The sequence below is a fragment of the Triticum dicoccoides genome, chromosome 1A (assembly GCF_002162155.2).
Source record: "Triticum dicoccoides isolate Atlit2015 ecotype Zavitan chromosome 1A, WEW_v2.0, whole genome shotgun sequence".
Taxonomy (NCBI): Eukaryota; Viridiplantae; Streptophyta; class Magnoliopsida; order Poales; family Poaceae; genus Triticum; species Triticum dicoccoides.
In genome coordinates this window covers 134,335,693-134,361,037 of record NC_041380.1, presented here as the reverse complement: position 1 = coordinate 134,361,037, position 25,345 = coordinate 134,335,693, and the positions used below count along the sequence as shown (strand labels likewise).

Genomic DNA, 25,345 nt, shown 5'->3' with positions numbered 1-25,345 from the left:
TAAAGTTCTCTATCCATCCTACAAGTGGGAATTGGCCTCTTACTCGGGTCAAGCAGGAAAATGTTGGAAGATGATGTGCTTCACTTTACACCATAGTCATCCCCATAAAGGTTTTCTTTTTATACTGCTGCGACTGTCTGTTCACTCTGAATACAATATTTACTGTTGTGATTTGTGAAATTCATTCCATGTGCATTTTCTCTCATAACATTTGGTAACTAGCCAGTTCTACATCAATCAAAGTGCATCCATTGCCAGTACTACATTTGCAAATAACAACATTATGATAATCGGTAGTACAACAAAGATAACATATAGCAGCTAGCAGCTAGCATTAAGTTTTGAGTTTAAGTTCCTTTATGCCAGGAGAAGATGTTTTTTTCAACATAGTATGGTTTCTTGTTTTTTATTCCCAATTTATACTTGGCGGTCTGATATCCCCCAGAGAAAGCTTTTGTTTCTGATTATTCAGTTTTGACAGAATCTGAGCTTCTGGAGCATCCAAAGCGTAGCCTAGACAGTGTAAGTAATAATGCTTATAGCTAACTATCACTTGTGCATACCTGTATTCGTAATTGTAGGATCTTGTCATATTTTGGCAGATCTGCTGGAGAACTAGGTTTTGCAGAATGTTTAATTGACCCCAAGGAGTTAACAATCAACAATCATCAAAGTTATTTTCGTTGAATGACAGCCTCACAAAATCTGTACACGCGTGATTCTGTTTGCAGCCTTTTTTTTCTGTAACACGCGTGAGTCGTCATAAGGTGTGTAAGAAAAGTCAGATCAGGTTAATGTTGAAAGGGCAATATATTTCAAAAGTTAAAACTGGCAATACAAGATGGTAATGATATTAAATGAAAAACAAATGCCAAAGCAGTTGGTATGTCCTGATAATTTGCTTTATTCATTTTGCTTCGCAATTTTTTATAGATGATCTTCTCATATAAATCATAGATTCTCCAAGTATATCACCTTGATTACTCAACGTGACACCCTTTAAATCTTGCACAATGTACACTTGTTAGACGATGCTCTTCAGCACGGTCGAAGGTGTATTTTACTGGTATTTTGACATACATACATACATATATATATATATATATGTGTGTGTGTGTGTGTGTGTGTGTGTGTGTGTGTGTGTGTGTTTCGGTGATTAGTTTTTCTTGGTTATTCAATTGATGCTTTGGTGCACATGTATTATGTGTCTTCTGGAACACGGATAGCTCATGACTCTTTTTTTACGGCAATGATGCCCAGCAAGTTTTTCCACTTCAAGTATCTGCATATTTTATCTCTTTGGATGAACAGGTACCAAAGCAGGTCATCGCTGCCACAAGCCTCTACCCGAGCAACCGTGCCTTCGCACCCTGCTGTATTTTCCCTTGCGGTCTATTCCTGTACATTGTTTCTTGTATGTGCCTGGCTCTTTTGTTTAACGGAAAAGGTTCAGATTTGCTCTTTTGATTTAATGGTTTCGTTACCAGTAACATTGGGATAGTGACTTGCATTACACGGGAGAAGAAACTCTGCAAGGCAGGAGAAGCATCCACGAAACAAAACAGAGAAAATAAATTGTGGCTGTACGTGGAGTAGTGTGACATGGTTAATCTGTTCAGTCTGCTGTTTTGTTCTTGATAAAATGTCTCAAAAGGGCTAATAGATAATACCTGAATTATTGCTTGGGTATTCTGCACTCAGCTCAACCAAAGTAAATAACTGAATTTCTCTATGACCAGTTTACATGAGAATTTCTATACTTCATAGTGAACATTGGCCTAGATATAGTTTGACCCTATGCAGGCATGACCTGATTCTTGAAGATCGGACGCATCCAAGGCGCAATGCTGACATGATAACCTCAAGAATGGTGCGGTCACAGGTTTTTAGAAAAAGGGCACGATCGAGTTCACATTTCACATGAGAGATTCACCATCACTCCCGCTAATTTGGCAGGAGTTTTGCGAAGAATCTATAGCCCTCTAGCAAACACCGAGTAGTGACAAACAATACAAGTTCTCAAGTCTGAGCATGCTCACTATAATGTTCGCTCACGGGGTCATCATGGTATGCGGTTCTGCTCTTGCATTCTTCAGTGCAGAAACTGTCAACATAAACCAGTGACAAAAACAGACTTTGAGCAATAAACACACACTACAGCAGTGCTTGAAGAGTTAGCAGTGGCAACTGGATTTTTATTCTTTTGAGTCAGTCAGATGCTTACTTTATTATTCAATCATCATCAATCAATTTACAATCATGTTGAGTACATATTGAAAAGAGAGAAAGCAAATATAGCATAGCACCTGACCATAAACATGTAACGCTTTCACAGCTCGTCTGCGTAGCTCACCTCCACCGTGCAACGAAAACAAGTCTAAAATCTAGAAACTGTGAGCTTAGCACCTGGAGTTTATCAAGGGTTGGGAGGGCTTGGTGGCCAGGTTCAACTTGAAACCGCAAGAAGCTTGCAGACGTAACACCGCCATCCATGCAAGAACCAGAAGCATCACGAATTGCCACCACCCTGATGAACTGACCAAAGCCCATTCGATCCAGCAGCGGCTTGAGGAGCGCACTGTTGAACGTGTTTCGATCGAGCACACCAGAGGGGCAAGGGTATCTGAAAGCCCGTGTCACTGGATGCAGGTTCTTCAAAGGATGACAGGCCACACAGTGAGCATAATAGGACGTTGATCATATCGAGATGCCATTATGTTCTTTCACCACCAACCCTGTCCATTCATCCACCACGAACGGCTAGCATCGTCACTACCCCTCTCATGCACTTCGCCGCCGCCCATATCGCACACCACTGCCACCTCCCGACCTCCCAATATGCCGCTATGACATGATGAACCTCTTGGGGATTTGGTGGAGGGAGGACAGTGACTATCCTCTTCGTCCTGCACTCCTCCCACTTAAATAAATGTGACCGGATGAAGAGTATTTCAAATATAACTTCTGTTCCTTTTTGTTTCCTTTTATCTTTTTTTTGTCCCCATCTTTATGTCTGCTGCGAGAGTGCAGCATAATAGGATTTCCGGAGTAACTGCAAACACTGAAGACGTCAGGCAAACCAGATGAGCAGCATTTTGCTTTTGCGAAGAAAATGGCCACCATTTCCCTTGTACCTTCCATGTTACATCTGCCGACATAAGAGAAATTGTAAGTACTTCTCACCATTTCTCCAGGGTAAATTCTTGTTGCAGTATTATACTATCAGACTAGAGTACATCACCCACCATATGAGTGTTTAAGGGATGGGCCTGATTGCATATTCATCGCAGCAATTCCTGGTGAATGACTTAACTAGTCTAAGCTGAATATAGGTTTTGCTCACTGCAGTCGAGGACAAATAGAAATCAGGTCATTAAGAATGTCAAAAAGGATTTGCAAGATAAACTAACATCTCAGTATAATCACGAGTGTGCACCTTGCAGTTCAAAAGTAATCCTAGAACAAATGAAACCCCATCTACCAGACAATCCAAGGAGATTGATCTACAAAATAAGGTAGTGTGAATCACTAATAAATTTTCAGTCATGCATCTGAATGGATTTTTCCAATTTGTAACTAGCACATACCTTTCTTAACTCCAACTCCAATTTAACATGCCGCAAGCCGCACACTTCACTGATCCAACACAAATGGGAGCTAGACCTTGAGACTTGCTCCTGTATTCCCTCCCCTCTCTAAATTTGTGACATGACTATCTCATGCAACCAATCCTAGTACATCAATACTCTCTAGATTTTCTTGAAAGAACATAAGACAATTATGCAACCACCTTTTGTATAGATACCACACAAAACCCACAGAATGGATGAAGATTTTTCTTTACTCATTTTTTCTTTTTGCCTCCTTTATTTTGATGGGAGCTATTAGTGCCATCTTGATTTCCAAATTTGTATCACACCTACTGGGTGAACAATCCTACGCTATTAATATTTCTACTTTTCTCCTGAAATAACCTAAAACAACTGCACAACCACCTTTGATACACCACACATTCGAATGGTGAATGAATGAAGGTTTTCCTCTTCTTTTTTACTTCCGTTCCCTCCCTGTTCTTTCTCTTTTTTCACATTTTTTGTTCTTTTTTCCTTTTCCTTTTTATTGTTCTTTCTTTCTCTTTTTCACATTTTTTTCTCTTTTTCCCCTTTTCTTTCTTTCTTTCTTTCTTTCTTTCTTTTCACATTTCCCCCTTTTTTTTGTAAGAAGAATGGAGATAGTTCTCCCGGGCTATGATAGTGTACAACTCCAATACAGATCCCTGCAAAGTAGATTAAAATATAACAAGGACAATTCAGATTATGCGTTAACAGGTCCTCCAATAAAAACCAAAATGACTTGACGCCTGGCTTTAGGAGAAGCATGTATTAATTTTACAAAGGGTAAAAGTGTGTTCTTACATATACATACCGTATTTATGTACAGGGAGGAGATACCGCCCAAGGCCATGGCGTCCAAACAGTGGGTGAATGCCGGGAGTTCTTCAAGTATTGAAGAGTTTACAAGTTGGCAGAGGCCTCTGCATAATACATCAAAACACACATTATTAAGATTGTGTGGTAAGAGAAAAAAAATGACTATCTACCCCCAGTGTGGCATCCGGAAAAAGCAATTGAAACTGGTGGAGTTGGAGATGGATACAAACAAGGAAGTATTTGCTAAATTTCAACAGTAAGAACAACTCAAAACACACAAGGAAATTGTGCAAGTAACTAAAACAACTAGACTCAGAACAACAAACTACCAATTAAATTCCTAAACAGTAATGCGAATATGGGAGTAGGGAAACTTATGCATATACTAACCAGTCTAGAAAGGATAGGAGATACAAGTTGCATCAGCAGCAACTTCTTCAGGTATGGCATACCAAACAGAGAGAATGCTCCAATCAAACTAGGGATGTCATTATGCTCCTCCACAGCCCCTGCCGCGTCCTCCATGAGAAGTAACCAGCATCATTGCTATCAATCACATGCCCTCCGCCGCCACCATCACTCATCACCGTCGCCTCCCGACACCATCATGACATGGTGAATCGGTCTGGGGTTTGGTGGAGGAGGAAGGGGGCCGTCGCCAATCCTCTTCGACTTCTGCACTTCTCTATCCAGTGTGCAAACAGTGGGTCGATGGAGAGTTTTCTTCCATAATTTATTCTTCCTTTTTTTTCCTTTTCTTTTCCTTTTTTTTCCTTTTGCCCTTTTTGTGTGTCAGATGGCCATCATTTTCCTTTCTGAAGAAAATGCTGATCATTTTGCCAGTACCCTCCATGTTACATCTGCTGACAAATGTACCAAGTAAAATTGTAAGTATTCCGCACCATTCTGCCAAGGTGGATATATTGCAACCTGATATTAAGTGAACAAAATATTATCAGACTACAACACACAACATACCGTGTGAACGTGAACGGGATTGGACAGATTGGATATCCATCACAGCAGTTACTGGTTGATGAGTCAACTAGTCTAAGGTGAAGAAGAGTTTGGTTCACTGCAGCTAAGAAACAACAAAATCAAGCAAGTCATTAAGAATACCACAAGGGGGAGGATTTCCCTGTAAATCAATATCTAGGTATAATCACGGGTGTGCACCTTACAGATCAAGAATAATTCTTGCATTAGAACAGAAATGCTTGGAACAATGACCCTGCATCTACGGAGTGCATTTTTGTGTGGCTGGTGCAGCGGCAAAAAACTGCTTGAACCAAACAAAGCTTGGGCCCCTACTTCTCTTCCTAGGAGATTGATCTACAAAATAAGGTAGTGTCAATTATTCACATATTTTTCAGCCATGCATCTTACTGCATTTTTTAGATTTTGTAACTAGAACATACCTGTATTAACCTCACTATACCATAGTGCAGGGTGCATACTTCAATAATGCATCACAAACCGGAGCTATACCTTCAGTCTTCGGACATGCTCCTGTATTTCGCCCACTCTATATTTTTTTAATCCAGCACAAAGGGGAGCTATACCTTCACTATTCAGACCTGCTCCTGTACTCCTCCCTCTCTAAATTAGTGATACAACTATTAGGCAACTAATTCTAGTCAGTTAATATTTCTCCCAATTCCTAAAAAGCATAAAAGAATCATACAACCATCTTTCATAAAGATACCACACAAAACCCATATAATGGATTTGTATTCTTTCCCTTACAATTTTTTGTTTCCTTTATCCTTTTGCTGGGAGCTACTTCTGCCATATTGATTTCCAAATATGTAACACAAATATCAGGCAATCAACCTACACAATTAATATTTCTAACTTTTTACTGAAAGAACATAAAACAACTGGACAAACACCTATCAAGAAGTCACGAACATGTGCGAATAGTGACCAGATGGAGAGCTTTACTCTCTCTCTTTTTTTATTTATTTTTTCTTTCTTTCTTTTTCCCTTCTTTTCCTTTTTCTTTTTTTCTTTTTTTTTCTTCTCATTTTTTTTATTTTTTTTGCCTCTTTTCCCTTTCCTGTTTTTTTTTCTGTTTTTGTGACAAGAACAAGAGAATTCTCCAAGTCCATAAGAATGAACAACTCCAAGACAGATCCCTGCAAAGTAGATTGAAAGATAGCATACATTGTTCAGATTATGCGGACACGTAATCGAAACTAAACCAAAATAACTCTTATGTATGGGTTACCGTGGATTAGTTTTCCACAGGGTAAGCTGTGTTTTTTACATATATGCACATACCATATTTATGTAGGTGATACCACCCAGGGCCATGGCGTCCGAACTGTACGTGTATGCAAAAACTTTAAGGATAGAAGAACTTTTGCAACTCCATGGCAGAGGCCTGCATGGTAGATCGAAACACATATTTTTTCAGATTATGCTGTAAACGAAACTGATAAAATGGAAATTTGTGACGTGCGTGGGATCAGGGAAAAGCAATGGAAACTGGTGGTGGTTGGGCATGGATACAAGCAAAGAAGTATTGTTTAGTTTCGACAGTAAGTAGAAAACCTCAAAATGCGACAATCCATGAAGGCAAAACTTCCAAGGTAACCAAAAATAACAAGACAAAGCACAACAAACTATACTGGTTAAATGTGCAAACAGGTGCATGAAGTGATGTATGGGAATAGTTGGGACGGTTATTCATATACTAACCAGTTTAGTAATGGATGGGTGCTATAATCTGGAACCTTCTGTTCTTGGATAGAGAGAGAACTGGAACAACAAACAAGGCTAGGCTAGAAGAATATACAAGTCCAAGAAGACCTCTGCATGTACAAAAGATTAAAACAAGTGGGTTATTCAGACAGATTGCAAGACAATAGCTGCAGTGAAGTAAACAAAAGGAGAATGGCTCTGGTGCCTTTGGGGCTAACTAGGAAAAGCAATGGAAATTTGTGGGACAAGTACAGAGAAGGAATTGTTTGTTACCTTGGATTAGTTGTACAGAGAAGTATACTCTTTGAACTGTGTTTGGATGCAGAAAGAACTGGATCTACAAGGCTAGGCTAGAAGAATGTACAAATCAAAGAAGATCCCTGCGCATTCAGAAGATTAAAACAAGTGGGTTATTTTGATGGCACTACGGTGAAGCAAACAAAAAGGCAACTACTCTGATGCTTAATTACGGGATTAATTATGGGACAGACCCAGTGCATAGAAGCTCCCACACAAGGTGGGGTCTGGGGAGGGATTATAGGAACCTAGTCTTACCCCTGCAAAGTGCAATGCAGAGAGGCTGGTTCGAACCCAGGACCTCTTGGCACAAGTGGGGAAGACTTCACCACTGCGCCAGGCCTGCCCTCTACGAGATTAATTATGGAAATTAACATAAATTTGAGGGTGGGAAAGTGTGGAATGAGTACAAGCCATCAAATGTCTGTTACCTTGGGTTAGTAGTCGTCGTTGTTGTAGTCTATGATTATTGGAATGGTTCCTTTTAACTTGCGGCAGTGCTTTTTAAGCTCCTTGCTGATGCCATTAGAAACTTGTAATTTCCGTAGTGAACTTGGCAGGCCGTCCTTGGGCAGAGATTTGATGGCAGGACAGTCTCTGATCTCTAATTCTTGCAGAGAGCTTGGTAGTCCGTCCTTGGACAGCAATTGGATGGCTGGACACCCCCAAATGTGTAATATCTTGAGGCTGGCAAGCTTGGTTAGCCCTGCAGGGAGGCGCTGCAGCTTCCAACACTTCCAAAAGTTGAGTTCCTGGAGGGAATTGAGGAGGTGAAGGGCCTCCTCTTGCTTCTCTGTGAAGCGCTCCACCTCTTTGTTGGCATACAAAATTAATTTGGTGAGGGAGGAAGAGAGGAGTGTGCATATGGGCGCGGTAAGGACTCCTGCCAAGTCATCTGTCCAGAGATGTTGGAGTTTGGATGAAGAGAAAGGAATCTCTTGGTCATGTGGCCGTGAGGGCTCAGAACCAGTGAAGAATTGGGGGGTTTCAGTGACGAGTAATCCTGTGAGTCGGCCCTGGGCGACGAGAGGCCATAAGCCCTCGCCTCTTAGATCCCCACAATTACGCACGAATAAAGCGGTGAGAGAGATGAGATTTGAGAGGGGAGCCAGCGTCTCCATGCTCTCCACGCCCTCCAGCATGAGTTGTTGCAGGGAGGTCGGGAAGGGGAAACAAGATGCGGCGGAGGATGAATAGGACGAGAGGAACCTGGGGCAATCATATATGCGCAACGATTGGAGGGAGCAAAGACTCTGGAGCCCTCCTCCGTGTGTGCTGTCCTTGACAAGTGAATCGGAGAGTAACCGCAGCTCTCTGCAACCAGAGATGACCAACTCCTGTAGTTGCCGAGGCAGGAGCAGTAGACCTCCTCCTGCTGCTGCATCTTCTACCTCCTCCCGTCTTGTCTGATGGTGCCCTGCTTTTGCATGCTCAATTTCAATGTCATTACTTAAATATGATGGTGTCGTCATCTCCATCTGAAGCTCCGCCATGCCAATCTCTGTTATCTTCTCACAACTACTCACTTCCAACTTAGTGAGCTTCGGGAAATGAGATAACAGTTGTGTCAGTTCCTTCCCATCAGCACCACAGTGCTCGATCTCTATTTCTTCAACTGAAAGCGGGCATTCAGTATTATATCTTTCACCTTCAAACAGCAGCAACGAGTTGCTCATACCGGTCATCTTGAGGGACTTGAGAGATTTTAGCTTTTGGAGGTGAATCAGTGGCAGGGGAGGGCACTTCTCCACCCGCAGCTCTTTCAGATCAGCTAGATTATGGAAAGCCAACCCGTTCCACAACACGCCATGCTGACCATCTTTTCCCTTAACTTGCAAACTCAATTCCGATTTGTAGTTCTTGGAGTACACTAGCTTCTCAAATACTGATCCTGCTTGTTCTATCTCAACTGAGCATGGCGCTTCGGTCCAAGGAATTGGAGGCAATGACGCCAATTGGGGGCAGCGTATAATCTTGAGCTTCATTAGTTTCGGAAACCAAGTCATGTTCTCCTCTTGCTTCGCTTGATGGCAACTAGGGTGGGAAAATGGCAACTCCACCAGTTCAGGACAATCTTCAATGATGACCACCTCTAGAACAGAGAACAAATGACATTTGCCATTTCCAATCCATCTTGCTAGTCCTGGTATCCCAACTAATTCTAGCCTTCTCAAAATTTGGAAACGTTGGCTTAAGACAAAACCCTTACACTCTTCACCAGTCATCAATAAACCTCAACTCCCCAAGAGGGGGAAGCGTGCTCCAAGATACATTGCACAGAGAAAGCGATTCTAAATTTTCAACCGAGAGGTACCTGCCCAGCCATGATGGGCAATTAGCACCTCCATGCCCTCTAATGCATAGGTCTTGAAGATTACTATGTGGGACAAGACTTTCGATGACCTTTTCTTCTTGTTCTGCCTCCTTGTTAGGTCTATCAAAAGACCATTCTAGTATTAGCTTGTGTAAGTGTTTTTTGTGTATTAGTTTTAGTTCATTTGCCTCGTCCTTTTTCTGTACCTTTTCAGGATTATAAATGCCAAGTGATCCTCCCAGCCCTGTCAGTTCTCCTAGTTGACTTAATTCAAAACCCTTAGTTTCTTTTCCCACTTCAAATCTTCTTACTTCCTCTAGGAATTTTAGTTTCCCAACCTCGAATATGCTAGAGTGAAGTTCAAGATTATCTTCGGGCACAACAAAATGACGCAGTTTTACCAGGTTGCTCATTTGACTTGTTGAAGCAAAGCGGCCACCCCAATTTTCTAAACCAATGACCTCCAAGTGATAGGACCTAAACAACACACTAGGCAAGCTTATGTCCTCATTATGCACTGATTTGATCCTTAGGTAGCGGAGATGTAGAAGTTCTGAAAAGTCCGGCAACACATCATCCACAGAATATGATAATCCAGAAAAAAAATAGTGTGTAAGGCTCTAGCTTTTTTAAACAAAACCCTAAAAGTTTTGGCAAAGCTTCCATGGTATTCACCAAACAACATCAAAGTGCGTAAGTTCTGAGCTTTCAATCTTTTAACTACTGCACTCAAATAACTGTTGTATTCTTTAAAAGTGGTTATATCTTCGACATCAGTATTATCTACGATGATGGACAAGTGACGCACGGATGCAGGAATGTGTATGGTTCGCAAGTTAAGGGGTTGTTTGGATACCTAGATTATAGAGAACTAGTTTTCCTTAAACCTGATTTCTGGTGTAACAACCTAAAACATTGTTTGGATCGTCTAACTAACTCGTGGATATACTAAACTGAGTTTTCCAAAAGCTCAAAAACCCAGTTTATACAAAAACCACTAATTGACGTTTTTATACAAACGCGTTTTCTACATGCATCACGAGATCGACCAAGTCCGACGTGCTGGTCATGGTAAACTCCGCCGACCGTGACGGCAGCTTGACAAAGCCAAAAGACATCGCTGCCGATCTCGGCCAGGCAGCCGGAGCAGGTTGCGATGCTCCATCTAGCCCTGAGCCTCCATGGCGGACGCGGACTTCGGCCGGTGGCCGTCGTGTCCATCGGCCGCTTCACAACCACCGTCGTCGTCCATATGCTCCAGCTTGTACGTAGTCGTCGCGCCTCCCTAGCATGTGTGTTGTGCTCTGGTGTTACCGGCGAATCAATCCAGCAGCTAGCTAGGTGCTACTGCTACATGCGTGCCCGGCCTGAGAATCAATCATGGTGCTTTAGGCCGTGTAGCCGTATGTGAGCTGCATGTACGTGCCTCTTCGATGGGAACCTGAGGCAACATGGGTGACACCGGCGAACGAAGCAGAGCACGATAAGGCGAGCAGCGCGACCACCCGGCGGCCCCGGCGATGGCCACGCACCCTCTGGCCGGTGTGGTTGTCCACCGCTGTGCGTGTAGGTGCCAAGAGCAACCCGAAGCACCGTGCCTCCATGAATTGTTTTGAGAGGAACTCAAAATCGAGTTTTTTCTATTTTTCTCATCCAAACAAGGTATTGTGTATACTTACCTTAACAGAATAACTAACCAAAACTGGTTTTCCTAAAAATCCTCCCAAAACTCGTTTTCTAGAATCTCACATCTAATTCCCTGTATCCAAACAACCCCTATATATGCTAAGACATTCATATGACGAAACCGTCACCGCCAAGTCATGCAGTAGGTCATGGATAACATAATGAGGACCATTTTCTTTTTTATTATTTTAAAAAAAACCATGATTTACCAAGTCGTTTAAATAGCTTAGTGCAATATCTTCAGTTCTTTTTGCCTGATCAAGTGGTCGTAAAATGCCTAATCCTGTCCAAAAGTGAACCAACTCTTTGGCACTAAATTCATAATCTTCTGGAAACAGCCCACAATAGAAAAAACATTGTTGTAGATGAAAAGGGAGATAATCATAACTAAGCTTTAGAGCTGGCATAATGTCATTGTCATTGGTCTGTAATTCCCATTCTCTACTTTCTGCAACTCTTATCCAGTGGTCCAAAGTAAGTTGGTTTCTTAGCAATCTACCTACTGTTTTTGCTGCAAGAGGGAAACCCTTCAATTTTGTTACTATTCTATTCCCAACATCACGTAATTCAGAAAGGTCTTCCCATGGTCGTTGGTCACCAAATACACATACTTCGAAGAAAGACCTAGTATCCTCATGACTTAGACGTCCGACGTCAATTGAAGAGTTAGTTGTGGTGACCATACTTGCTACCTTTGGAATCCGTGTAGTGACTATAACCACATTACCCTTTTCTCCCCCCGTATGACTTAATGGAGCTAATAATTTTTTCCACTCATCCTCGTGGTATGTCCACACATCATCTAAAACAAGTAAAAGCCGCTTAGATTTTAATCTTTGTACAATTAGCTGTTGATTGGTAGCATTAGCCTTTTCATCATTCACTTCAGGGATCTTTTTCATAATCTCTTGCGTCAACCTATCTGCATTAAAATCTAGAGATACACATATCCAAACTGAAACTTGGAAAGAACCCTCCAGTTCTGCAAACATGTGTTGCGTGAGTGTTGTCTTCCCAATACCTCCTGGACCAACAAGTGGAACTACGGTAAGTTCATTGGTACAATATTTACCATTTGTAATGTCATCAATGATTTCCTTTTTCTGGTCATTCCTCCCATACAACTCAGGCTCTATAATATTTGGGGTGGTTTTGGGTCGGTTCATAGTAATGTCTTGGGCAGGGGGGATACGTGTGGAGCCAAGTAGTTCTAGATTGAGAATGGTGGAGACCATAGCACACAGAGGTTTCAACTGCTCTATTATTTCCAGTATTTTTGTAGAAATTACGACCCGATCAAACTTCAGTTTTCGTGTTTGCATGGCGTGATCTCCTTGTAGCACCTTTGACGACAGCCAGGCGCTACAGAGGAATTGATGTCCACTCCCTGTCATATTGGAGGATTTCACCATGACGGTGTCCGCATCATCATCGCAGACAGACGGGAAAGAGTAGCACGGAAAGTGTTTACCGATAGTTTGTGCAGCGGTGCGAGCACAAGAGACGACATTAGGCATGCATCCGCCATCAACCTCCTGGACTCCCTGGGTGGTGGGTGGCGGTCGTGAGGAGCTGATCTCATGCTCCCCACACGAGCCAACGACAGAGAGGCATCCTCGTTTGCCACCATCTTCCTGATCGTCGGGATCAGCCCGGGTAGAGGATGATGAGCACTTGAGATTATTGGCCGCAGCCTTGGCGGTGTGGTGAGCATTGATGGCGATCCTGTCAACGCAGCTCTGGGAATCCAAATTGGCGGCATGGTATGTGCCGTCAAGTGCGTCCTGGATGCGGAAGTAGTCGAGCTCATCGAGCGCGTCGTCGGCACAGTACGCCAGCTCCCGCAGCTTGTGCAGAAGCTCCTTGAGCGCAGGGCTGCGGATGTCCCTACCCTGCGCGTTGTCGAGCATCCCTTGTGCGTAGAGGAGTTGCATCTTGAGGGCGTCGATGTTGCGGCCAAGCTCGGTGCTGGCCGCACATGACTCCAGCAGGCCGTCCGTGACGAGTGCCAGCGCTTTGCCAACCACCCACAGCGCCGCGTCCACGGCGAAGTCCATGGTGATGCAGATGCAGTTAATAAGTCACCTGCAGTAGGTACAGGTGATGTCAATTGTTTGTTGCAAGAGGAGGACTAGCCTGAAGGAGCATAAACTTGACGAAAGATGTGCCTGCTGAATTACTGATACGAACCTCCTGCCACCAAGGCGACGAGCTTCGACGGAGGAATGCAGAGTGGTCGTTTTCTCTTCTTTTGTGGAGCTTACTTTTTTTGCTAGCAGATGCAGAGCTGGTGGATGTGCAGAGACATGGCCGGAGTATTGGAGTAGAGAGGGATGAAATGTGTGTAGGCGCAGGGGAGATATGGGAGATGGGATTTATATAGACCCTGGGCAGGGACCTCGAGTTAACTCTATCCAGCCCAATCAACTGAAGCAATGGTAGATCTACTTCAAAGTTAACCCAACCCAAACCAATGGCTAGGGACGAGCTAAGCAATAATTGTCTTTCCTACTAAGCACGCGGTGGCGCGACTGTGACGAGTCATCTGATCTCATCACTCATCAGTGGTCTGCAGATGTACATGATCCTGGCCAGACATTGCTTTTACATAGAGGCCGTGTGATCGGTGGAGTTTTCACTCTCTTGTGAAAACATGAATCGTTGGTTGGGACAAATTGGCCCACCCAATTGATAGTCACCACCCACCCTATAGCGGCAAGGAAGGAAGAGCAAACGCAGTAAAATGATTTAAGCGGGCTATAATAAGAGTAAAATAAGAGGCTATAAGCTTGCTTACATGCATATATTATTAATCTTATTGATGGTTAAAGTAAACCTCAAAATAACTATTAGGCCCTATATATCTGGCCTCAAATAATCTCAAGGGCTTAGGGTCGTTTTGCCATCATCATGGTATGTCCACTGATCATCCGACAACTGTGTAAATCTGCCTCCTAGGGGGATGTAAATTCCCTATCTTTCCAATGCAATGAAACGCAAAGGCCATTTGCGTTTTCTCGAAAAAATAATCTCAATAAAAGGCTATAAGAGTATAACTCATCGGCCTCCTTCACCTTCGTCGTGTAGGTGGCCCTCGCCGTGGCGTCGGCGCATGGCGAGGTGATGGGACTCCTCGACGATCCACCTCCATCTACTCATCCTCCCACTCGGCATCCTCGGCCTCAAATATTAGGGGAAGGGTTGCATGCTCTTAACTCCGTAAATATTTTAGGAGAAGGGTTAGATGATCTTTAACTCCTATAAAACAGTATTTACAGAGTTACAAATTTTTAGAGGAAGGACTAAAGATGCTCTAGTGATCGTGGACGATCATAAAGAGGCAGGCAATTGTCGGTGGAAAATATGAATTATTGGATGGGACAATTTGTAGAGGACATAAATAGTGTCTTGGGCCACTCTATTCTATTGATTGCTAACCTCCCTATTCTCTCTCATACACACCTACCTTCACTTAATAGGAGTATGATCCGATTATTAGAATGGTTCCTGTTTACTTGCGGGCCTTAACATTTTAACTCCTCGTAGTTGTGACAAGCACGAAAATATAATTTTGGTAGTGAGGTCGGAAGGCCGCCCTTGGGCAACGACCATATGGCTGCCCAATCGTTGTTCAAAAAATATGCCCCCGCTGTATGTTTCTGGTACTACTTCTAAATTCTAATCATGATTTTACTATCATCCAAGAGCATATTGTTGTTGTTGGAAGCTAAAAACGCTGCCCGCAAGGCAGGTCTATATATTTAGCACCGAGTTAAACTTTAAAATGTTTGACGTAAGACAAAACTGATATACGAAATAAAGAAGGAAGAAGTAGCTGACTAGTATCATCACTGTAGTTCTATCAGTGTACTCGATCGTAAAGAGACAGCTGTGTGTGGAAAACACGAATCATTAGATCAGACAAGTCGTAGAAAGGACATAGTACCAATGAATTTCTTGGGCCACTTAATTCTATTGATTGCTAGCCGTTCTCTTTCTCTGTCACCCACCTACCTTCAGTTATTCTGACAGTGAAGTTGGGCAAGCACCGATGTCTGCTAGTCCTTGTATTAATCGATCTCAGACGCCATTGTAATTTGCAATAATGAACAGAGGAACAGAGCAAGCCTTACCTGCAAGGCTACGAGGCCAGCTGTAGTCCCGACCCGCAGGAGCATTCCGTCGAACACCTCGTCCGCGCTCCCGAACACGGAAGCGGCACGCGCACCAACAGCCGCACATCGTGCATAGGACGAGACAAACAGCACCGCCGGGGGAGGACTGGCAAGCAAGGCGGAGGCGGTGGCGAGCAAGAGAGTTTGGGCTGAGCGGGAGAGGTAGGATGACATGGACGCCGTTCGCGAGCGGGAAGGTCGAGCCGAGAGCCCGAGACACCACCAGGCCGCGTGAAAGGCTACACACGCGAGGCTGGAAAAGGATGCTCAAAAATAAAAACGCGAGGCTGGAAAAATATATTTTCCAGTCTTTTCTTCATCTCATTTTTACGGTCTTTCTTTCTGGGGCATTCAGGTGGTTGATAAAAGAATTTTCTCTTAAATCTATCACGTAACTTAAAATAGTACTAGCATACTTGGGGACTGACAAGTTTCATAGATAGATGTCTTTTTTATTTCATAGACAGATGTCATAAACTCATCAGGCAATCCAGCATTTTTCTTACAGATTTATTTGCCTCGAGGATTTCTAATGCTTGATTCTCTATTTCTTGGTTAGTTTTTTGTGTGTGGGTTTTTTTTTGGAGTTCTACAGCCGCGTCGGTTAATATGAGATGGACATTTAGTATTACTGGAATATGACGGGGTATTAGAGGCGTGTGTGCTGATTATACAGTAGATACGTACAAGAAGAAGCCAGCAAAACTAGAGCGGCGTCACGCCTGCAGATCAGCCTGCAGCGGACTGATCCAGTGCAAGTGCACTTGCAATGACCAAATCATCGCCGAGCTGGAGGCTGGGACCGTCACCAAGTGTTGCGTGTGTGTGAAGCCAAGTGTTTGCGTGTGTGTGATGTCAATTGTGGCCTACTTGTACCCGAACGATTGATGAGAGGGCATGAAGAAAAGTATTGAGCTACTTTCCCCTCGCCTTGCTCTCCTCGCTCTCACCTAACCTGTTCTCTCTTCCTCCTCCCGTTCCCCTACTCTCATCTCCAAATCTCTCAGATCGGGACGTGACAATCTGGTATTCAGAGCCAAAATTTTCCCCACCACCACCGTTGGCCCCGATCGATCGATAACATCCACCGGGTCAGGTGCGTGCCGCTCCGGCGAGCTCGCACAAAATCCTGCCCGGGGTTCGATCTGATCTAGCGAAACCACGGCACCACCATCCAAGCCCTCGGCGCAGACCCGCCGCGTGCTCGACGCCATGTCGGAGACCACGGACAAGCTGCAGAGCTTGCTCGAGTCCGTCATCCGCCGCCTCGACGCCAACCAGAAGACCGCCGACGAGCGCCACCAGGCACAGATCACCTACAACGACTAGGTCTCTGCCAAGATCAAGCTCCTCTCCAAGCAGATCGACCTCACGCAAGCCGACGTGGACGAGGGCCGCAAGGCTGCGTCGACCGTCGATCCCGCGGCGACCATCTCCGGAGGCGCATCTCCATCAGGGGTCACAGCCACCGCGGACTCCTCCGCGCACCCTCCACCACCTCCGCCACCACCACCACCGACTCGTCCGCCGCCGCTACCTCTCTACACGGATGGCGCGTCCCAGCTTCCGTTCGCCCGACTCGTCAACCACGGGCCACCGTTGCACACCGCGCGATCACCGTCGTCCTCGGAGCTCGACCGCCACGGCGACCACTACATCAAGCCGCCGAAGCATGATTTTCCGTGGTTTGACGGCGACGCCCCTCGCATCTGGGTGGACCACTGCATCACCTACTTCGAGCTATACCGAGTGCCTCAACACAGCTGGGTCACCACCGTAGCGTTGTACATGGACGGCCTGGCCGCGATGTGGCTCCAGGCCTACCGGCAGACACACCCTGGCATCTCGTGGCAAGCATTCAGAGCTGCGGTGCAAGAGGAATTCGGTCTAGAAGAATTCGAGGTTCAGATGCATCACTTTGTTCAGTTACGCCAGACAGGCAGTGTGCAGGAATATAGGCAGCAATTTGAGACCACAATGTACCATTTGCTGGCCCTGGACCCAACCCTGAGCTCCAAGTTTTCATCTCTCAGTTCCTGATCGGCCTCAAAGATGAGCTGCGACTGGGAGTGCGACTGCAAGCACCAACCAGCATCACTCACGCAGCCGTGTTCGCTCGCATTCAGGAAGAAGAACTGGAGAAGTAGTGCTTCCAGCGTCCGCGCATCACACCAGTCGGCCGCCCACCGCCACCTGCAGCGGCAGCAATCTCTGTTCCAGCTCGCACTGCAGCCGTACCCAAGCAAGGGGGAGACGAATACGCACGGGAGCGCCGGTTGCGCGAATTCAGAAGAGTGAATGGCCTCTGTTTTCGCTGTGGGGACAAATATTCGAGGGAGCATCAGTGCAAACGCACTGGCCAGATTCTGATGATCGAAGTGGGTGATTTCGGCGAAATTTTGTCTGATGACACCGTTCACGCACTTCAGTTACTTGATCCACCGGCAGCACAGGAGCCAGAATGCTGCTCACTATATCACCAGGCTCTGTCAGGCGAAGAAACTCCCTCTACAATTCGCCTACGAGCACAAGTGGGGGATCAGATCATGTTACTCTTGGTGGATTCAAGAAGCACACACAGTTTCATCAGTGAAACTTTCCTCGCCCGACTGCAAGTTCCGACAGAGAACTTGCCACCAGTTTCAGTGTGCGTCGCCAACGGTCAACGACTGCTTTGCAATCAACTGGTAAGAGGATTGGAATGGCAAGTGCCCGGCCACACTTTCCACGCTGATCTGTGGGTGTTGTCACTCAGTGCTTACAATGGGGTGTTGGGCATCGACTGGCTGGCCGCTCACAGCCCCATGAACTGACACTGGCAGGAGAAGACCATTGCATTCAAGACAGAAGGGAAACAAGTGCATTTACAAGGCGTCAAAACTTCATATCTTCCCCCCATAGCTGAACTGGATGTTTACGAGTTGCATCGCATGGAAGTGTGCAATGACATTTGGACCGCGGCTCTGGTTACAGTTGAAAGAACCGACAAACCTGAACCTGCACCTCCACCCAACATTCAGAAACTTCTGTCTGAATATGCAGACGTGTTTGCTGAACCCAAAGTACTGCCTCCCAAACGGCAGTACGACCATGCGATCAACCTGGAGCTGGGCACAACTCCGATCAACACCAGGCCCTACCGCTACTCACCGGCACAGAAAGACGAGATCGAAAAGCAGGTCCAAGAGATGCTGCAATCAGGTGTTATTGCTCACAGCCTGAGCCCATATGCTGCACACGTGTTGCTGGTCAAGAAGAAGGACGACTCATGGTGATTCTGTGTGGATTTCAGACGCCTGAACACGGCTACAGTGAAGAACAAGTTTCCCCTGCTGGTGGTCGACGAGCTGCTCGATGAGCTGGGCGGAGCTGCATATTTCTCCAAGATTGATCTGTGAGCGGGCTACCATCAGATACGCATGAGATAAGAAGACGAAGAAAAAACGGCATTCAAAACACACCACGGCCACTACCACTTCAGAGTGATGTCGTTCGGCCTCTGCAATGCGCCGGCAACCTTCCAGTGCCTCATGAACTCGATTTTCGGTCGGCACGTCCGCAAGTTCATCATTATATTCCTCGATGACATTATGGTCTTCAGTATCGATTTACAGGAACACGAAGAACACTTGCTACGGGCGCATCAGCTCTACGCCAAGGCCTCCAATTGCTCGTTTGCACAACAGGAGATCGAGTACCTCGGGCATGTCATCTCCAAGAATGGCGTCGCCACTGACTCCAGCAAGACTAGCGCCATGAGTGCCTGGCCCGTGCCTACGACGCCCACCGAGCTCCGCGGCTTCCTCGGCCTCACAGACTACTACCACAAGTTTGTGCCGCACTACGGCATCATCGCGAAGCCCCTGACGCGCCTCCTCACCAAGAAGGGATTCCTCTGGGACGACCAAGCGCAAATAGCATTCGAGATGTTGAAGAAGGCGATGGTGAGCACGCCCGTCCTAGCACTCCCAGACTTCAAGCGCCCGTTCGCCATCGAGACCGACGCGTGCGACACCGGCATTGGCACCGTACTGACGCAGGACGACCACCCGATCGCATACTTGAGCAAGGCGCTGGGCGTGCGGAATCAGAAACTATCGGCTTACGAGAAGGAATTCCTCGCCGTGATGATGGCAATCGACAAGTGGCGCACATACCTCCAGCGCGCCCCGTTCGAAATCGTCACCGACCACAAGAGCTTGTGTTCCTTGGGCAATCAACAGCTGGTCACGGATCTGCAGCGCAAGGTGATGTCCAAGATGGTGGGGCTCCAGTTCACGTTCCGCTACAAGAAGGGCATGGACAACGGCGCGGCCGATGCGCTCTCCCGCGTAGGGCACTTACTGTCCCTCGACGCGCTCTCAGTGTGCCAGCCACAGTGGCTATAGGAAGTGGTCAACTCGTACGAGACGGACGCCGACGTGCAAGAACTGCTCGCCAAGCTTGCGCTCCGCGATACCGACGACCAGGGCCGCTCCCTTCAGCAAGGTGTGATTAGGCAGAGGGGACGGCTGTGGATCGGCGCCAACACCACGCTCCAGATGAAACTCATCGCCGCGTTGCACCACAGCGCCATCGGCGGCCACTCCGGCGCCACTGCCACCTACCACAGGGTGCGCAAGCTCTTCGCCTGGACCAGACTGAAGCGCGCCGTTGAAGATTTTTTCCGGCAGTGCAGCATTTCCCAGCACGCGATGCACGAGCAGACGCACCCGGCCGGCAAGTTACAACCACTCCCAATTCCGCAAGAGCCATGGCAGGAGTGATGTCTACTACACAACCTTATTCTTGTAGACATTGTTGGGCCTCCAAGTGCAGAGGTTTGTAGGACAGTAGCAAATTTCCCTCAAATAGATGACCTAAGGTTTATCAATCCGTAGGAGGCGTAGGATGAAGATGGTCTCTCTCAAGCAACCCTGCAACCAAATAACAAAGAGTCTCTTGTGTCCCCAACACACCCAATACAATGGTAAATTGTATAGGTGCACTAGTTCGGCGAAGAGATGGTGAAACAAGTGGTATATGGATAGTAGATAAAGGTATTTATAATCTGAAATAATAAAAACAGCAAGGTAACTAATGATAAAAGTGTGCGTAAACGGTATTGCAATGCTAGGAAACAAGGCCTAGGGTTCATACTTTCACTAGTGTAAGTCCTCTCAACAATACTAACATAATTGGATCATAAAACTATCCCTCAACATGCAATAAAGAGTCACTCCAAAGTCACTAATAGCAGAGAACGAACGAAGAGATTATGGTAGGGTACGAAACCACCTCAAAGTTATTCTTTCCAATCAATCCGTTGGGCTATTCCTATAAGTGTCACAAACAGCCCTAGAGTTCGTACTAGAATAACACCTTAAGACACAAATCAACCAAAACCCTAATGTCACCTAGATACTCCAATGTCACCTCAAGTATCCGTGGGTATGATTATACGATATGCATCACACAATCTCAGATTCATCTATTCAACCAACACATAGGACCTCAAAGAGTGCCCCAAAGTTCTACCGAAGAATCACGATGAAAACGTGTGCCAACCCCTATGCATAGGTTCATGGGCGGAACCCGCAAGTTGGTCACCAAAACATACATCAAGTGAATCACGTGATATCCCATTGTCACCACAGATATCCACGGCAAGACATATATCAAGTGTTCTCAAATCTTTAAAGACTCAATCCGATAAGATAACTTCAAAGGGGAAACTCAATTCATTACAAGAGAGTAGAGGGGGGAGAAAACATCATAGGATCCAACTATAATAGCAAAGCTCGCAATACATCAAGATCGTATCACCTCAAGAACACGAGAGAGAGAGAGAGAGAGATCAAACACATTGCTACTGGTACATACCCTCAGCTCCGAGGGAGAACTACTCCCTCCTCGTCATGGAGAGCACCGGGATGATGAAGATGGCCACCGGAGAGGGATTGCCCCCTCCGGCAGGGTGCCGAAACGGGTCTAGATTGGCTTTCGGTGGCTACAGAGGCTTCTGGCGGTGGAACTCCCAATCTATTGTGCTCACGGATGTTTTTAGGGTATATGGAGATATATAGGCGGAAGAAGTACGTCAGGGGGGCCACGAGGGGCTCACGAGGGTGGAGGGCACGCCCAGGGGGGGTGGGCGCGCTCCCTGCCTCGTGACCTCCTCGCAGATCCCCCAACATGCACACCAAGTCTTCTGGGCTTCTTTCCTTCCAAAAATGAGTTCCGTAGAGTTTCAGGTCAATTGGACTCCGTTTGGTTTTCCTTTTCTTCAAAACCCTAAAACAGGGTAAAAACAGAAACTAGCACTGGGCTCTGGGTTAATAGGTTAGTCCCAAAAATGATATAAAAGTGTATAATAAAGCCCATAAACATTCAAAACAGTAGATAATATAGCATGGAGCAATCAAAAATTATAGATACGTTGGAGACGTATCAAGGAGCTCACGATGGATTTCGTCGAAGGGCTGCCCAAGTCCGATGGCTACGACGCGATCATGGTCGTCGTCGACCTGCTCACCAAGTACGCCCACTTCGTCCCCCTCTGCCACCCCTTCAACGCCGCTCAGGTCGCCAGATCCTTCTGGGACAATGCCATCCGTCTCCATGGCGTACCGCACTCCATCGTCTCCGACCGCGACAAGGTATTCACCAGCGCGATGTGGCGGGAGATCCTCAACGCTGCGGGCACCAAACTCCTGTACTCCACGGCATACCACCCCCAGACGGACGGCCAGACAGAGCGTGTCAATCAGTGCTTGGAGATGTACTTGCAGTGCTCTGTCCACGACACCCCCAAGCAATGGTGCCGGTGGCTCACCGCAGCGGAGTTCTGGTACAACTCCTCACACCATGCCTCCCTCAACTGCTCCCCGTTCAAGGCACTGTACGGCAGGAAGCCCAACCTCGGCGACATGCTAGCGGTCAACACTAACTTACCCGCAAATGCACCGCTTGACAAAATCGACTGGGCGGCACACACGGAGTTGTTGCGCGCCCAGCTCGCACACACCCAGGCAAGATTCAAGAAGCAAGCGGATCACCACCGCGCCGAGCGCGCCTTCGATGTGGGCGAGCAAGTTCTCCTCAAGCTCCAGCCATACGCCCAGTCCTCCGTCGCCAACCGTCCTTGCCGTAAGATGGCATACAAGTTCTTCGGCCCCTTCATGGTCACGGAGCACGTGGGCACTCTGGCATATCGTCTGCAATTGCCGCCAGACAGCCGCATCCACCCCGTTTTCCACGTCTCGCAGCTCAAGCCGTTCGTCCCCGACTACTCCCCAGTCTACGCCGAGCTTCCCAAGATACCCGACCTCACGGCCGCAGACCGCGTTCCGGTTGCCATTCTGGATCACCGCATGATGAAGAAGGGAGATGCCCCGGTGGTCCAGATTCAGGTACAATGGAGCGCCATGCCGCCGTCTGCCACGACCTGGGAAGACTACTATGTGCTACGGCAGCGCTATCCAAATGCACCCCTTTGGGCAGACGACGATCAACCTGCGCGAGAAGGGGAAAATGTCATGCCTGCAGATCAGCCTGCAGCGGACTGATCCAGTGCAAGTGCACTTGCAACGACCAAGCCATCACCGAGCTGGAGGCTGGGACCGTCACCAAGTGTTGCGTGTGTGTGAAGCCAAGTGTTGGCGTGTGTGTGACGCCAACTGTGGCCTACTTGTACTCGAACGATTTGATGAGAGGGCATGAAGAAAAGTATTGAGCTACTTTCCCCTCGCCTTGCTCTCCTCGCTCTCACCTAACCTGTTCTCTCTTCCTCCTCTCGTTCCCCTCCTCTCATCTCCAAATCTCTCAGATCGGGACGTGACAAGCGGGCGGAGTCGAGGCGGAGTGCTGTCGAGCTAGGGTTCCTCCCCGCCGCCGTCAACCTCCCTCGCCCCCATCCGCCGGCGCCCCCCTCCCCCAGCTCGCCTCCCTCTCCCCCCTCCTTCCCCTCCCCCTGCGCTCACGTCGGCCCCCGAGGCCGTGGAGCGCCCCTGCCGTCCTCCCCGTCTCGACCCCCATCCTCTCCTTCTCCCTTTGCCGCTGCCGGCAGCGGCCTCCGGCGTGCCCGGGTGGCGCCGGCGCCGGCGGATGTCCCTTCCCCGCACGCCTGGAGGGAGAGTCGGGGCTCTCTCTTGCCCGGCACGGTGCTGCTCGGCCGACGGCGATGGGGCCCAGCAGTGGTGCTCTGCTGACCTCGGGTGCTCTCGATGGGGCGGTGTGGCCGTTGGCTGCGGGGTGGCGCGGTGGGTGGCTGGTCGGTGATGCCTGCTCGGCCAGATCTGGGCTCTTTCGGGTCCCATCTGGGCTGGGGCAGGCCTGTGGCCCAGGGCACGACGGCGTTGCTCCCTGGTGGTGAGGCTAGGTGGCCGTGGCTGTGGTGGTGATGGCTCCAGCGGCTGGCGTGTTGCAGCGTGGCTGCAGGGACTGTCCAGACCCGTTGGGGTCTGGCCGGGCCTGTGGCGGCCTTGCAAGTCCCTGTTGATATGTCCGGTCGGCTCCGCACGGCGGTGGAGGTGGTTCCCTCCTGTCGGCTGCGTTGCGGTTATCATCGAGTCCGGTGTCTCCTCGTCCTACCTCCAGGTCTCGTATTGGTGGCCTCAGTGAGAAGGTGAAGATGGTGCGGTGTCCGTGGTGGCACAGGCTGGTGGGCGGCATATTGGGCGGCGCGCTTCCGATTGTCTGGGGTGACGGTGGTGGTTCGGGACAGGAGAAATCTCTGGCAGCTCGTTCGCCACCGGCGCGGCTGCGCCCGTGGGCGTTGCCGGACCCTCCTGAGAGGCGTCGGTGATACCCCTTCCCCACTGCCATCCATGTACCGAGGGAAACCCTAGGACTTGTCCGGACAGCAGCGTCGTCGTCGTCGCATTCCTTCATGAAGGTGTTGCTTGGTACGCGAGACTTCGGAGTACTTGATGGGTGGTGGTACTTCTCCGGAGGGTGCAGTGGGTGTCGGCCATCTTCGCTTAGTTGAGCTGCCGGCATCGACATTTGTTTCTTTCTTCTTTCTTTCTTTTTTCTTTCTCTCTTTTTTCTTTTGGACTCGTTTGTGCTGCCGCTCCAGCAAGCTTGTTGTATTGGTTGATCATTGCTTTTATAATCTAAAGAGGGGAGAGACCTTTTTCGTGAGATACTACGTACAAGAATCTAGCAAAAAAAACACATACACACGTACCATATCGACTTTAGAGAAGTAGACAAACGTAACGAAAGATTTGTTGCTAAAAACGTCACTTAACTAAGAAAAGACGAGCCAAATTTCCAGGACCCTAATATTTGGGCAACGTCAGCTGAGGGCCGCCCTCCAATGAAGCTCGTCGAGGCGCCCTTCGACGAACGTATCACGTAGTTTGCATGTTGCTTCCTCCAGCGTGACCCCTGTTTTGTCAAGAGGCCCATTTAACTTTTTTTGAATAAATGCCATTAATGAAAAAGGCTTTAATTGCCATGCTCTAACTTACAAAACATGCCATGCTACTTTATAAAAAAATCATCTCTCTAATTTTATAAATATAAAATGAGTATGATTAAAAAAAGTTGTATGAACTATAAAATAAAAATTGCCACGCTAAACTTTAAAACTCTTATCCTTGAGATAAAAATGCCATGAACAAAAAAGATAAGCACAAATTTATAAATTGAGAAAATGCCATGCTTTAAAAAAATGACTGCTACTTTATAAAGTTGTCATCCTCTTGATAGTATAAGTTTTATCTGGATAAGTCCAAAAAAACTGTCATGAC

At 47.1% G+C, this 25,345-nt stretch overlaps 2 pseudogenes; one reads left to right on the top strand and one right to left on the bottom strand.

The window, feature by feature from the left end:
- Positions 1-2,174: 2,174 nt before the first annotated feature.
- On the bottom strand, positions 2,175-14,019 carry LOC119367009 (annotated as a pseudogene).
- Positions 14,020-14,545: 526 nt separating this feature from the next.
- On the top strand, positions 14,546-20,374 carry LOC119352152 (annotated as a pseudogene).
- Positions 20,375-25,345: the final 4,971 nt, after the last annotated feature.